Genomic DNA, 14337 nt, shown 5'->3' with positions numbered 1-14337 from the left:
TGTCATTGGTACGAACATGTACCACGACCTCTGGCAGTTCACCTTACCCCTTCAGAATGCTGTGGACCTGATCCGAGACGTCCCTGACCTCGGCAGCCACGAGGCAACATACCATCCAGGAGTCTTCTTCATGTCCATAGAATGTCCTGTCTGTCCCCCTTACTACTGAATCCTCTATAACCACCGCTCTCCTCTTCTCCCCCCTTCCCTTCTGAGCCACTGCGGCTTTCCCCTGGTAGGTCGTCCCCCCCAACAGTATTCAAAGCGGTATACTGTACCTGTTATTCAGGGGAACAGCCACAGGAGTACGATGCACTACCTGCCTATTCTCTATCTGAGCCACACAACTAGGCTCAGTGCCAGAGACCTGGTCACTGTGGCCTTCCCCTGGTAGGTCGTCTCCCCCCAACAGTATCCAAAGCGGTATACCTGTTTATCAGGGGAACGGCCACAGGGGTACTCCGCACGACCAGCCTATTCTCCTTTCTTCTCCTGACAGTCACTCAGCAACCTATCTCCTGCAGCCTTGGAGTGACTGTCTCCCTGTGGTTCTTAGCTATGAACTCCTCATACTAAATGACCTCCCTGATCTCATTCTGATTTTTCAATGAGCACTAATTTACATGAACATTCATCGATTGTCTTCCCCTGCATAGTTTCAATGGGACAGAATCAGAATGTCCCACACCCAATGATTGGTTTCAATAGCCTGAAAGTGTCAGTTGAAGTTGTATTGTGAACTGGTTTTATTTCCTGAAGACTGGTTCTCATTTTAATCCATCCATAATTATGCTGCCGACAACTTCATAACACCAGAATAATCCCTAACAGGGTTGAACACTTATTCCGAGAATCTTCATCCAGAGGAAACAACCTTCCTACATCCAGCATGCCATGTCTAAAAGCTTTTGTCGGCTGCAATGCAATGCAAACTCCTCCCGTTCTTCCAAGCTCCACAGATTGCAGGACCAGTCGACTCAATCAAATAGCTACAGATGCTGGAAATCTGAAACAAAAACAGAAAATGCTGGAAACACTCAGCAGGTCAGTCAGCATCTTTAGAGAGGGAAACAGACTTAACGTTTCAGGTGGAACATCTTTAAAATGGAAAAGAGAGACAGAAAAGTCAGTGAAGTTGCAGAGAAGATGGGCTGTGGGATGGATGGGACAAAGGGAATATCTCTGACAGGGTAAAATCAAATGGGTTCATGTCAAAGTCACAGTGGAATTTATTGTCAAATGCACAAGTACACGTTTGCACAGAGGAAATGAAAAGCTTACATGCAGCAGCATCACAGGCAAATAGCATCATATAAGCAGCATTCACAAGAAAACATAAATTAAACAGAAATTATGCATAATTTTGACAAGGACGTACACAATTAGAATAAAAAAACAAGGTCCATTTTTGTGCAAAGTGATGGAAGTGTTCATGGTGTTGGTAAACTGCAGTGATTAGCACTGTGCCAGTTGTTCAAGAAGTGAATGGTTGATGGGAAATGGCTGTTCTTGAACCTGGTGATGTGAGACTTCAGGCTTCTGTACTTCCTGCCCGATGACAGCTGTGGGAAGATGGCACGGCCCAGATGGTGGGGATCTTTGATGATTGATGTTGCCTTCTTGAGGCAGCGCCTCCTGTAGATACTCCCGATGGTGGGGAGGGAAGTGCCCGTGGTGTACTGCTCTCTGCAGAATTCACCACTCTCGGCAGTGCCTCATGTAGATCCTACCAATGGTTGTGTTATCAGCCCAATCCTGCTCCTTCCTATTGGTGAATCTGTCAACCGCTCTATAACACCAATAAACACTTGTGGATATTCAGCTCTCTTCCTTGTGATGTCCAGTTGACCAGCCCATCTTCGTACTTCTAATTCATCCAACTTGTTGCAAGAGAACAGCGCGGTGGGACAGCAGGTAGTGCTGCTGCCTCTCAGCTTCAAAGACCAAGGTTCAATCCTGATCTCTGACTCTGTCGGTCTGCAGTTTGCACGTTCTCACTGTGACCGCATGGGTATTCTCCCAAAGATGTGTGGTTAGTAGTTTTAGTGGCCGCTGTAAATCACCCCCAGTGTAAAGGTGAATGGTAGAATGTAGGGGGAGATGATGGGATTGTGGGGAGAATAAAATGAGGATTAGTGCAAATGGGTGCTTGATGATCTAGTAGGCTGAAGGGCCTGTTTCCGTGCTGTGTAACTCTGTGACTGAACAGGCGAGATGATAGAGAACAAGATGAACATAAGGCAGGACGGAGCAAGGTGCCATAACAACGCAGCATGAACCCAAGAGCGAGCGCAGAGGGTCGTGAGTGTATGGAACAGGCTGCCAGAGGAAGCGGTAGAGGTGGGAACAACTGCAATGTTTAAAAGACATTTGGACAGGTGCATGAAAAGGAATGGTGGGGATTTGATGGTCCACAGGCAGGGAAATGGGACAGGCTCAGTTGGGTAACTTGGTCGGCATGGACGAGTTGGGTTGAAGGGCCTGTCTTCACACTGTAAAGCTACATGACTGAACAGGCGAGATGACAGAGAACAAGATGAGGGCGGTTGGCAATATAAACTGTTCCCAAAAAATAAAACTTGTTTATTTCAGTAATTTATGAATGAGAGTCAGTGGATATTTCAGCCCCAGCTTTATCTCGTCTCTGATCTTACTCTGTGTCCCTGCATAAATAAATGGGTTCACGCAGGGACACAAGAACTGAAGTGCATACCCACCTTCTTGCAGAGGAAAAATCAAGTCATTTAAATTGGAACCCGAGAAGTAAGCGACGTTGGTAATGCGAACATAGAGGAAAGTTATCACTTCCAGTAGCCAGAAGAGGATGAAGATACCCGAGATACTGAGGAGCAGGATGATAGACTTCCTGCGGCTCTCCATCTCCGGGTCGCTCTGTCTCTCACTGTTCCTGCTTCCCTGGAGTCTCCTGCGGATTCTAATGACCCTTAAGATGTGCCTGACGGTTAGGAAATTGAGCAGCAAAATTAGAACGAATGGCAAACAAGGGGTTATAGTTCTATCGATCCAGTCATATGCTACCCAGCAATGACTGCCATTTTGCACGGTGAGGGCTCGGTTTTGTGCAGAGGTTCATATATAAAATAGTAACATCCATTTCTGAAACAGCTCAGGGCAGTAAAAGTTACAATCTCCACAGTCACCGTTCGCTCCGTGCAATATTTCGTTTTCAATTTTTGGCAGCAAATAGCCACAAAGCGATCAAAGGTGAACATCACTGTCACCCAGACGGAGCAGTCTCTTGCAGCGAAAGCTATTGTGAGATTAAAATTGCAGGCTGGAGCGATGGTTAGGAAATTGGACGGGAAAGTCATGGGAACAATTCGGTTTAGCATCACGCCTGTGATAATGACCAGGAGATCCGTCACCGCCATCGACAGCAGGTAGACAGTGATATATCTGGAGAGACCGCATCGTCTGCGGAACATTACCCCAATCACGGCCAAGTTAGCTGAAATAGAGGAAACAGAATGAGTGAGTCTGTGTTGGTGATTGTGTGTTGGTGGTGTGTGTGTGTTTGGATTAGTGTTGTTTGGGTGTGTGTATGTTTATGTGTGGTGTGAGAGCGGTGTGTCTATTCGTTTGTGGTGTTTGTGTGGAACATATTTTGTCTGTGCATGTGTTTGTATGCTGTACTTTGTGTGTGTGTGTGTGTGTGTGTGTGTGTGTGTGTGTGTGTAGTGTGTTTTTTGTGGGAGGAGTGTATTTTGTGTGTGTGTGACGCATATTTTGTTTGAAAGTATTTGGCGTGTGGTGTATCTTTTGGTTTTTCAATGTGTGTGAGACAAATGTTGGAACTCAGATAATATTGTACTAAACGGTATACAGTGCGACTTTTATTGCTTTGACTCTTGAAAGTGAGTCGACTGACAGTTACACCACGAAGAATGTATCATGTGATTATCTGCACTGTGATGTTGCAACATACTTCAGTTTGGATCTTACCAGAAAGTCTGTCTCTCTGGAAAAAATACAGAGTATGAAAGTTATCTTCCACTGAAAACTTCAACATTATCAACACCTCTGATTTTCATGTTGTTTATCATACCAAATAGCTGAAAATCCAGAAAACACCTTCTTTTCCTGCTAGATTCAACCCATCCAATATTTCTCCCTCTGTTACAACAATGCCAGCGACCCCTCTTCTTGTGAAGATACCCGGAAGAATGTTTGCAACTCAATTTCCGAAAGCGATATATGCATATTTAAACCATATTTGGATGTGTATTTGCAGAGCGCTTATATACATGCTGTTAAAAAGTAGGATGAGACTTTCTCCACTGGCACAGAGACACTGCACCAACTGGCCCAACATTGTTCATCTTCATAACTCAGTTAATTCACAGATCACTGCTGCAAATCTGCGCTCCCTCAGATGTCGCTTTCACATGCAAGTCTTCATCCACCAAAAAAAATGCTGTACTTCACTTAGCTCCCTCCCCACATGCACCAGTAGTAATCTGGTTTGTCCAATCCACATGTAGTTTATGACACCCCACAATTTTCCTCCTTCACCAAGAATACCAATATCAAGCTCTATTACACCATGCACTCCTCCTCTTGCCTCCACTTATTTAACTTTAAATAATATTCATCTCGATTAATCAATGACCGATCTTCCACATTGCACTCTCCATAAATTCACTTTCATCACCTCTCTGCAGCCAGTACAGTGAATCACAAAATCTCCATTTCAAGTACCCATCCAACACTTACTGACTTACTGGATCCTCAGTTCCAGTATTTCAATATTCTCGTGTGTTCTCAATTCCCACGCCCAGATTTAAACTCATTAATGTAAATTTGGTGTCATATATTGTTTGAACATGTTCCTACAAGTGCCAGAAGAAAACAAATTGCTTCCATTATAGTTGGATGTTTACCATCAGAATGAGAAGAGATTATATAATGGGTATCAAAACCATTGAGGAATAGGTGTAAAGAAAAAACTCGACCGCTAATTGTGATAAAATATGATGTAAAGAAATAACATTCAAAAGGAATAAAATGTTCAAATAAACTGCTACAACCAATGAGAGAAACAATGAAAGGGTATCAATGATACTGCGAGAACAGCAAAGGGGAAAAAATCCACAATTGACAGAAAGCAGCAATCCCAGTAAATACAGCAGTGATGCAACATTTCACAACATTTTGCAGATTGATAATTAACACCAATACTTTACTAGGAATGCTGATGACTGCAATGATGGAATAGCAAATGGCCTATCCCAATATCTGTGGAACTCCATGCATTGCTGTTGATAGCTTTAAGCACACAATACACTGCATTCACAGTCTGTTATATATCTACCCGACATTAATTGCCAGGGAGCATAGTAGGAAGGCATCTTTGTTTTTTATGCTAATTACATTATTTGAAACAAGCAACTGAAAGCAACTAATGGCATGAATTCATTTGATGAATAATTGGATGTAATGTGTAATCCTGATTCCATTTCTTCCAATAAAATTAATGGAAGTCTACAAGGGTTGACGCATTTTGTGGAAGCTCTCTTTAGCCAATTGGACACAGCAAGCAGGAAAAAGTTTTTGGCAGAAAAACAAATGAGCAGAGACTTTGGACTAAGTTTGTGGAATCATCAAAGTCAAAGTCAAGGATGAGTTTATTGTCATATGCACAAGTACACATATGCACAGGTCCAACGAAAAACTGTCTTGCAGAAGCATCGCAGGCACATCGCATCAGATCAGCAGCATTCACCGAAACATCAATGAAACACAATTTTTATGATATAGAACACAACTGGAACTAAAAAAGAATAAAGTCCGTTTTAGTGCCAAGTGATGTAAGGATTCACGGTGTTGGTAAACTATTGATGAGTGTAGTGCCAGTTGGTTCAAGAACAAAATAGTTGAAGGGAAGTAGTTGTTCTTGAACCTGATGGTGTGGGACTTCAGACTTCTGCACCTCTTGACCGATGGAATCTGCCAGAAGATGGCATGGTCCGGATGGTGGGGATCTTTGATGATGAATGTTTTCTTGTTGAGGCAGAACATTCTGTAGATACTACCAATGGTGTGGAGGGATGTGCCCGTGATGTATTGGGCAGAGTTCTTCACTCGCTGCAGATTCTTACATTCCTGCACATTCAAATTACCATTCAGACCATGATGCAACCAGTCAGGATACTTTCAACAGTACTTCTGTGGAAATTGTCAGAGTGTTCGGTGACAATCCAAACCTCATTTATCTCCTCATAAAGTCCAGATGCTGGCGCGCCTTCCTTGTGATTGCATCTACGTGCAGGGCCCAGGACAAGTTAGCCGATATGTTAACACCCATAAATAAAGCTGCTGACCCTCTCCACCACCAATCCCCCAATGTCGACTTGTGTATGTTCACCCTCCTTCCCCTTCCTGAAGTCAACAATCAGCTGTTTAGTTTGACTGACGTAGAATGAGAGGTTGTTGTTGTGGCACCACTCAACCAGGTGTCCTATCTCGCTCCGGTAAGCTGACTCATCACCATCAGTCATTCATCCAACAATAGTGGTGTCTTGAGCGAATTTATATATGGAGCTGTGCTTAGCCACACATTCATGAGAGTAGAGCAAGGGGCTAAGCACGCAGCCTTGATACACCTGTGCTGATGGTCATTGAGGTGCAGATTTTGAAAGGTGTCGGGGTACGCCCCTTCGTTCCTGTTGATTACAACACTCAGTTCCTCAAGTGCCAGCTTGATTTCTGCCTGAGGTGAGATGTAGACTGCAGTCAGGATGACGGCGGAGAACTCCCGTGGTAGGTAGAACGGTTGGCACTTCACTGCCAGATGTTCCAGGTCTGGGGAGCAGGAATGGGACAAGACCGCCACGTCCGTGCACCACGACGAGTTTATCATAAAGCAGACACTGACGCCTTTTCCCTTATCCGACGCTGCCATCTGGTCCATGCGGTGGATCGAGAAACTCTCGGGCTGGAGCGCTGTGTCAGGAGAGTTGGGAGTGAGCCATGTCTCTGTGAAACAAAGTACACAGCAGTCCCTCATGTCCCTCTGATAAAGCAATCTTTCTCTAAGCTCCTCAATCTTGTTTTCTAATGACTGCACATTAGTCAGTGGGATGTCAAGAAGAGGGGGGATCTTAGGACCCTGCACTTCAGTCTTGAATTGAGCAAATATCAGAAGGTCGGGAGAATGGTGCTAACCATGATAGTGATTCCATATTAAACAAATGAAGGTAAAAAGAGAATCACCGTTCAAGATTTAAATTTTATAATGCTTGACATTAGAGGGTTAAGGATGAAACATTAGACGAACAAGAACTATCATTGCCCAGAAAAAGAGACAACAGTGGAAACAGTTCAAGGAGTCAAATAATAATTTATTGGAACACTTGGGTAACGGATAAATGAAGGAAGCTCGGTTTGTGTAATAAAGAGAGTCTGTCATCGCCGAGTAACGGACTCTGACAACTTGCTCTCGTTTCTCAATCACACTTTATCTATTTGTGCACAAGGAGAAAACTCAGGCCCCTGTCAACGTACTATTACAGAGAACATATAACAGTACAGCATAGAACAGGCCCTTTGGCCCACAATGTTGTGCCGACATAGCTATTCCCTCCTGCCTACGGAATACCCATATCCCTGTATTTTCCTTTTATTCATGTGCCCATCCAAGCCCCTCTTAAAAGTCCCCAATGAATTTGCCTCCACCACCCTATCAGGCAACGCATTCCAGGCATCCAACTCTCTGAGTGAAAACCGTACCCCTCACGTCTATTCTGAAACAAAATCCTCTCACCTTAAATGCATGCCCTCCGGTATTGGATCGCTCAATAATGGGAAAAAGATATTGCTTGTACACCCTATCAATGCCCCTCATAATTTTATACACTTCCAACAGATCACCCGTCAGCCTCCGTCGCTCCAGAGAAAAGAGCCCAAGTTTGTCCAACCTGATAGCACACGCCCTCCAATCCAGGCAGCATCCCAGTAACCTCATCTGCACCCACTCTAAAGCCTCGACATCCTTCCCATAGTGAGATGACCAGAATTGTACGCAATAGTCTAAATGCGGCCTAACCAGTTATATTCGGATGTGTCATTATTTCTTTACTCCTGTACTCAATTCCCGATTAATAAATTCAAGCATTCCATAAGCCTTCTTAACCACCCTATCTACCTGTGTAGCCAATTTCAATGAGTCATTGACTTGCACCCCAACGTCTCTCTGCTCTTCAACACTGTTGAGGGTCATGCCCCAAAGAGTATACTACCTGTTGACCTTAGTCCGACCAACGTACAACACATCAGATTTATTTGGGTTAACTTCCATCTGCCATTTCTCTGCCCACATCAGCAGCTGATCTATATCGTGCTATATCCATCGCCAGTCTTCTACACTATTCACAACTTGCACAAAAACTGTTCAAGAATAAAATTTGTTTATTTCAGTAGTTTATTAATGAGAGTCGGTGGATAGTTCAGCCATAGCTTTATCTCGTCTCTGATCTTAATCTGTGTCCCTGCATAAATAAATGGATTCACGCAGGAACACAAGAGCTGAAACGCGTACCCTCTATCTTCCAGAGGGAAAACTGAGTCACTGAAATTGGAACCTGAGAAGTAAGTGACGTCGGCAATGCGAACGTAGGGGAAAATTATCAGTACCGGTAGCCACATGAGGATGAAGATACCAGAGATACTCAGGGGCACGACGATAGATTTCCTGCGGCTGTCCATCTCCGGGTGGCTCTGTCTCTCACTGTTCCCACCACCCTAGAGTCTTCTACGGATTCTATTGGCCCTTAAAATGTGCCTGACGGTGAGGAAATTGAGCAGCAAAATTAGAAAGAATGGCAGACAAGGGACTAAAATGGCATGAATCCAGTCATATGCTATCCAGCCAGGAGAGCTATAGTATGTTGCCTTGGTGGTTATGGGTTTTTCCCTGGCCATATGTACCCCCGCACTGCTATTTACAAAGCACATAAATCGTGGAGGTCGGGATCCCATCTATGCTGGCACGGTCCACCCCTGCACGCAGCAGGTCCAGGAATAGCCGTTTGCGCGCAAATCGGGGGTTGTGTCTCCAGCCCTCGTCTTTGACCTATGGACCTCGGTGGGCTTCCTCCACTGCAGGAACTCTATCCCTTCCAGGAGGGTGATGGCGTCCTGCACGGTCTTCCCATTAGCCGGTGTCATGAAGGGCAGGACCACTGGCCTCAAATCGGGGCGCAAGGTCGTGAACAGGTACCCCGTTAGCGCTCTGGTCACCCTGGTGTTTTCTAACAACCTGCGATCGCCGGGCCTCTCATAGATGCCGGTCACCAGCGTCCATTGCCTGACGACTCCGGTGCCTCACTGACCCTGCTCCACTGCCGTCGCCCATATAAGTCCCATTCGAGGAGGGTGGGTACCGGACCCTCACTGCGGTCACTACCCGATCCCACAGGGTAGTGTTGTTCCCAGTCCTTCCATGTGGCGCCCGCAGGGCGTTGTTAATGCTCTGTTGGTCAGACAAGCTCCCTAGGGCGCTTGCTTCCTGGTGAGAGAGGATCACGTTGGGGGCCCCATCATCCCACAGTCGGAGCAGCCATGTAGCCAGGTGCTCGACTGGCCACTGACGGTACCGGTCTGCCAGCTCGGTCAGCTCCTTGACATGGTCCCTCCTCGGCAGTAGTCTCGGAGGGACCACGGGCACTTCTCCCTGCGGGGGCCTCTTCCTGACTCCCCTCTCCTCTGTGGTGGACCTGGGACCGCGTGGTGACGGGTCGAGCATGCAGGGGTTCGGGTGGGTAGGGGGAGGGCGGGCGCGAGGGAGCCCCTTCTCGTCGAGCGCCCCCTCATCCTCCGTATCCATCCATATATCCCCATCCCCCAGCCATGCGTCCAATACGTCACCACGCCGGACCAGGCCTCCGATTTAAAATGGATCTGGCTGCCAGCGAGACTGGCGGGCGGCTTGTGCCTGCTGTGCTTGGATCAGCCGGCAGGCGACCTCGATACCCCAGTCCTCAAGGTCATTGGCCCGGGTCTGAGCCGTTTGAACTGCTTCTTGCAGCGTGCAACATCGTTGCTGGAGGGTCTCCATTTCTCTTTCCCTCTGCAGGCAGGTATCACGTAACTGGTCAATAATCTCTACCTGGCACCTCAGGAGGGACGCCAGGAGCCAGAGGGCCCCCCTTCGGCTCCCCTTGGTACTGGGGAACCCTCACTGCTGGAGGAGGGCCACAACATAGTGTCCCAGTTTTTTACCACGTGGATCTAACTGCTCGGCCCAGTCCACTGGCTCTTCGTGGTCTGCCAGCAGTCTGGCCAAGCTCCCAAATTCCTCTCTCTCATCGGTCCATCCTGGGATCCTCTGCTCAGTTCCTACACTTTCTTTCTTCGCCTTGTTACAGAACATCCCACCGGCCAATACCCTCAAGACCCTGCTCGCAGCGCCAAATGTTGTGTGAAACAGTAATTTGACGTCTTAAAGGTAGAGGAACTCTGGACATAGTCTTTGTGATTTAAAAATGGTTTATTAACAAAGACAAGCGCGGGGACAGAATGAATGGGAACAGATGCACTCACACACTCTCAAGCAGGAGATCGCAAATGTGAAGGGAATTGCAACAGGTGGTGAGGTGCGCGCGCACACACACACACGCGCGCGCACGCACGCACACACACACACGCATACATACATAATAACTGGGTACAAATGATCAGTGAATATAAAATACAATGTTTGAACACCCTGATTCTGGAAAAAAAATTGGCTCTTTGGTCTCGGGAGTCCTTAACTAACTGCCCTGGAGTAGTGCACATCTTACCTCAATATCCTCGGAGACAGTGAGCGAGAGAACCAAACATGAAGCACTTTTATAGTGCTAGGGGGCTGGGTGGTCCAGCAAGGACAAAGGTGTTAACCTAGTGGGGTGGAGCCAAACCTTGATTGACAGTGGTGTCGCTTTCGGCCATATGCTCAATGGTGTCATCCCAGCCAGAGGGGTCAGTGTTGTCACGGTCACATGACAGCCATGACCTTGTACACTACAGTGGTCCGTAGTGTTCCGTTGCTGAGTTGGGTTAGAGTTGTGTCTGTCGTTTCAAGAACCTGATAGTTGTAGGAAAGTCGCTGTTCCCTAACTTGGTGGTGTGGGACTTCAGGCGTCTGAACCTCCCGCCTGACGGTAGCAGCAAGAATAGGGCGGGGCCCAGATGGCGGGAATGTCTGTCTCCAATTACAGTGCCACATTAGCCGATTTGCCGGACTAGTGCATGTTATTAATACACCGATGCACTTTTTTTATTGTTGCACAGTGGAATAGCAAATGTTCTTCTGAAGTCAGGAAGTTTCAAGGGAGGCATGGGAACCAGGTAGCTGGTGAATCAGAAGGAACAATGGCAAATATCACCTGGTGAGACAGATGCCAAACCATCAGGATTTCCAAAATGTCTGATAGTGGATTATCAGATTTTCAGAGTATACAGAATCCTGGTGAAACTGCATCTGGGATTTTGGTGACAGATTTGATCGTTTGATGTCTCTGGGACTGTACTTGATGGGAGTTCAGAAGGATGGGGGGAGATCTCATTGAAACCTACCGGATACTGAAAAAGGCCTGGAAAGAGTGGACGTGTAAAAGAAACTTTAGTCAGGAGGAGAGTCTAGGATCCGAGGGCACAGCCTCAAAATAAAGGGACGTTCCTTGAGAATTGAGATGAGAAGGAATTTCCTCATCCCGTGGAATCTGTGGAATTTGTTGCCACAGAAAGTGGTGGAGGCCAGTCATTGGGTGTATTTGAGGCAGAGATTGATCGGTTCTTGATCAGTAATAGGGTTAAGGGTTATGGGGAGAATGCAGGAAGATGGCATTAAAAAAACAGCCATGATTGAATGGTAGAGCAGGCTCGATGGGCTAAATGGCCTAATTCTGCTGCTCTATTTTATGGCCTGATGGTCCCCATCTTAGTATGATTTCATTGCGATGGGGGAGTTGTGCAGTGGTTCACCAATTTTTTTTCTTGGGACCACTGAATTGTCCTATGAGACTGGGCTTGTACCCTCCGACCTGGATGGCAGGAGAACGGGGGAGGGGGATGGGGGCTTGGGGGAGAGGGGCGAGGTAAGGGGGGTACGGGCTTGAAGGGCATTGCCCGAGAAGAAGCCGCAGAGATACAGGGAAGCGGGAGATGGGACTTCTATACTATACCAACCCAATGGGCATTCCAATCTCCATCTCTGCTGCATTTAGTAATGTTGCTCATTACGTTTTTTTTTGGGAATCTCTCGACTCAGGTAAAGATAGATCATCGCAGAATAGAAGTTCTACTGTCCTGTGATAAATTACTCAGTTTGACTCCGGCTGAGCAGATGGTTATTCAAAATGGAGAAAGTACGAGGAAAATTCAGCTCACTTTCTAATTCTTATTTTATTAATCTAAACCATAGAATAATACAGCACAATACAGGCCCTTCGGCCCACCATGTTGTTCCGACCTTTAAACCTCGCCTAAGACTATCTAACTCTTTCCTCCTAATATCCTCCTAATTTAAATTCCTCCATATGCTTATCTAACAATCTCTTGAACTTGACCAATGTACCGGCCTCCACCACCACCCAAGGCAGCGCATTCCATGCCCCAACCACTCTCTCGGTGAAAAACCGTCCTCTGACATCTCCCTTGAACTTCCCACCCATTACATTAAAGCCACGTCCTCTTGTATTGAGCATTGGCGCCCTGGGAAAGAGGCGCTGGCTGTCCACTTCATCTATTTCTCTTATACATCTGATTTATCAATAAATAAACAACTAATCTCCCTCACTGTTCAGTGCTCCATTCCCCACCATTCATTAATCAGACAAATTGAATACCGGTACGTCCCAATGTGCTATTCCAGCGGCCACTGCTCCGTCCCACAAAACCACTGATCGCAGCGGAGATGCCCTCTCAGAGGTTTAGGTTTGCCACTGCCATTCCCAGCCACTCTGCACCCTGCACTGATGGAGGTATCCCTTCCAGGATTTCATGATGCTGAGTAGTTTGGTAACATTGATTTGATTGTACAACTTAACTCAGAACAGTTAAATGCAAATGTATCACAAAACATCCTATTTGCCTAAAACAGCCTTTCGAATAGAGAAAGCATCAATTCATTCATTACTCAACGTAGCCTATGTGGTACCTTGAGGAAAACAACTTTATGTTATGTATTTCATGTCGTGGAGTAGTTTGGTAACATTTATTTGATTGTATAGCTTAACCCTGAATACCTTAATACAAATATATCACAAAACTTCCAATTTGGCAATAACAGCTTTTTGAATGGAGAAAGCAGATTTTCATTCATTTGCCAGTAACTACACTTAAACTATGTAGTACCTTATTGGAAACAACATGATGTTATGTATTTCATGATGTTGAGTACTTTGGTAACACTAATTTGATTGTACAATTTAACATTACACAGTTAAATACAAATGTATCACCAAACATCCTATTTGGCTAAAGCAGCGTTATGAATGGTTAAAGCATTAATTCTTTCATTTGTCAGTTTCTCAACTTACCTATGTAGTAAGTTGAGGAAAGTAACTTTATGTTATGTATTTCATGACGTTGAGCAGTTTGGTAACATTGATTTGATTGTATAATTTAACCCTGAATACTTAAATGTAAATGTACCACAAAACTTCCTATTTGACGAAAACATCGTTTTGAATGGAGAAAACATCTTTTCGTTCATTTGCCATTTTCTATACTTAACCTATGTAGTAACTTGTGGAAAACAACCTTATTTTATGTATTTCATGATGCTGAGTAGTTTGGTAACATTAATTTGATTGCACAACGTAACCCTGAACAGTTAAATGCAAATGTATCAAAAAATATCCTGTATCGCTAAAACAGCGTTTTGAATGAAGAAATTTGCCATTCTCAACGTAACGTATGTAGTAACTTGACAAAAACAACTTTATGGTATGCATTTCATGACGTTGAGCAGTTTGGTAACATCTATTTGGTTGTACAACATAACCATGAATAATTAAATGCAAATGTACCACAAACGTTACTCGATTACTAAAACAGCGTTTCGAATGGAGAAAGCAGAAATTCGTTTTTATACAGTTTCAACACTAAACCTATGTAGTAACTTCTGGGAAACAACTTTATGTTATGTGTTTCATGATGCTGAGTACTTTGGTAACACTAATTTGATTGTACAACGTAACCCTGAACAGTCAAATGCAAATGTATCAGAAAACGTCCTATTTGGCTATAATAGCGTTTCAAATGGAGAAAGCCTAATTTCTTTTCTTTGCCAGTTTCTACACTTAAGCTATCTAGTAACTTCTGGAATACAAC

This window comes from Pristis pectinata, chromosome 17, assembly GCF_009764475.1.
Source record: "Pristis pectinata isolate sPriPec2 chromosome 17, sPriPec2.1.pri, whole genome shotgun sequence".
NCBI classification, from domain to species: Eukaryota; Metazoa; Chordata; class Chondrichthyes; order Rhinopristiformes; family Pristidae; genus Pristis; species Pristis pectinata.
Note: the sequence above shows the minus strand (reverse complement) of the source record.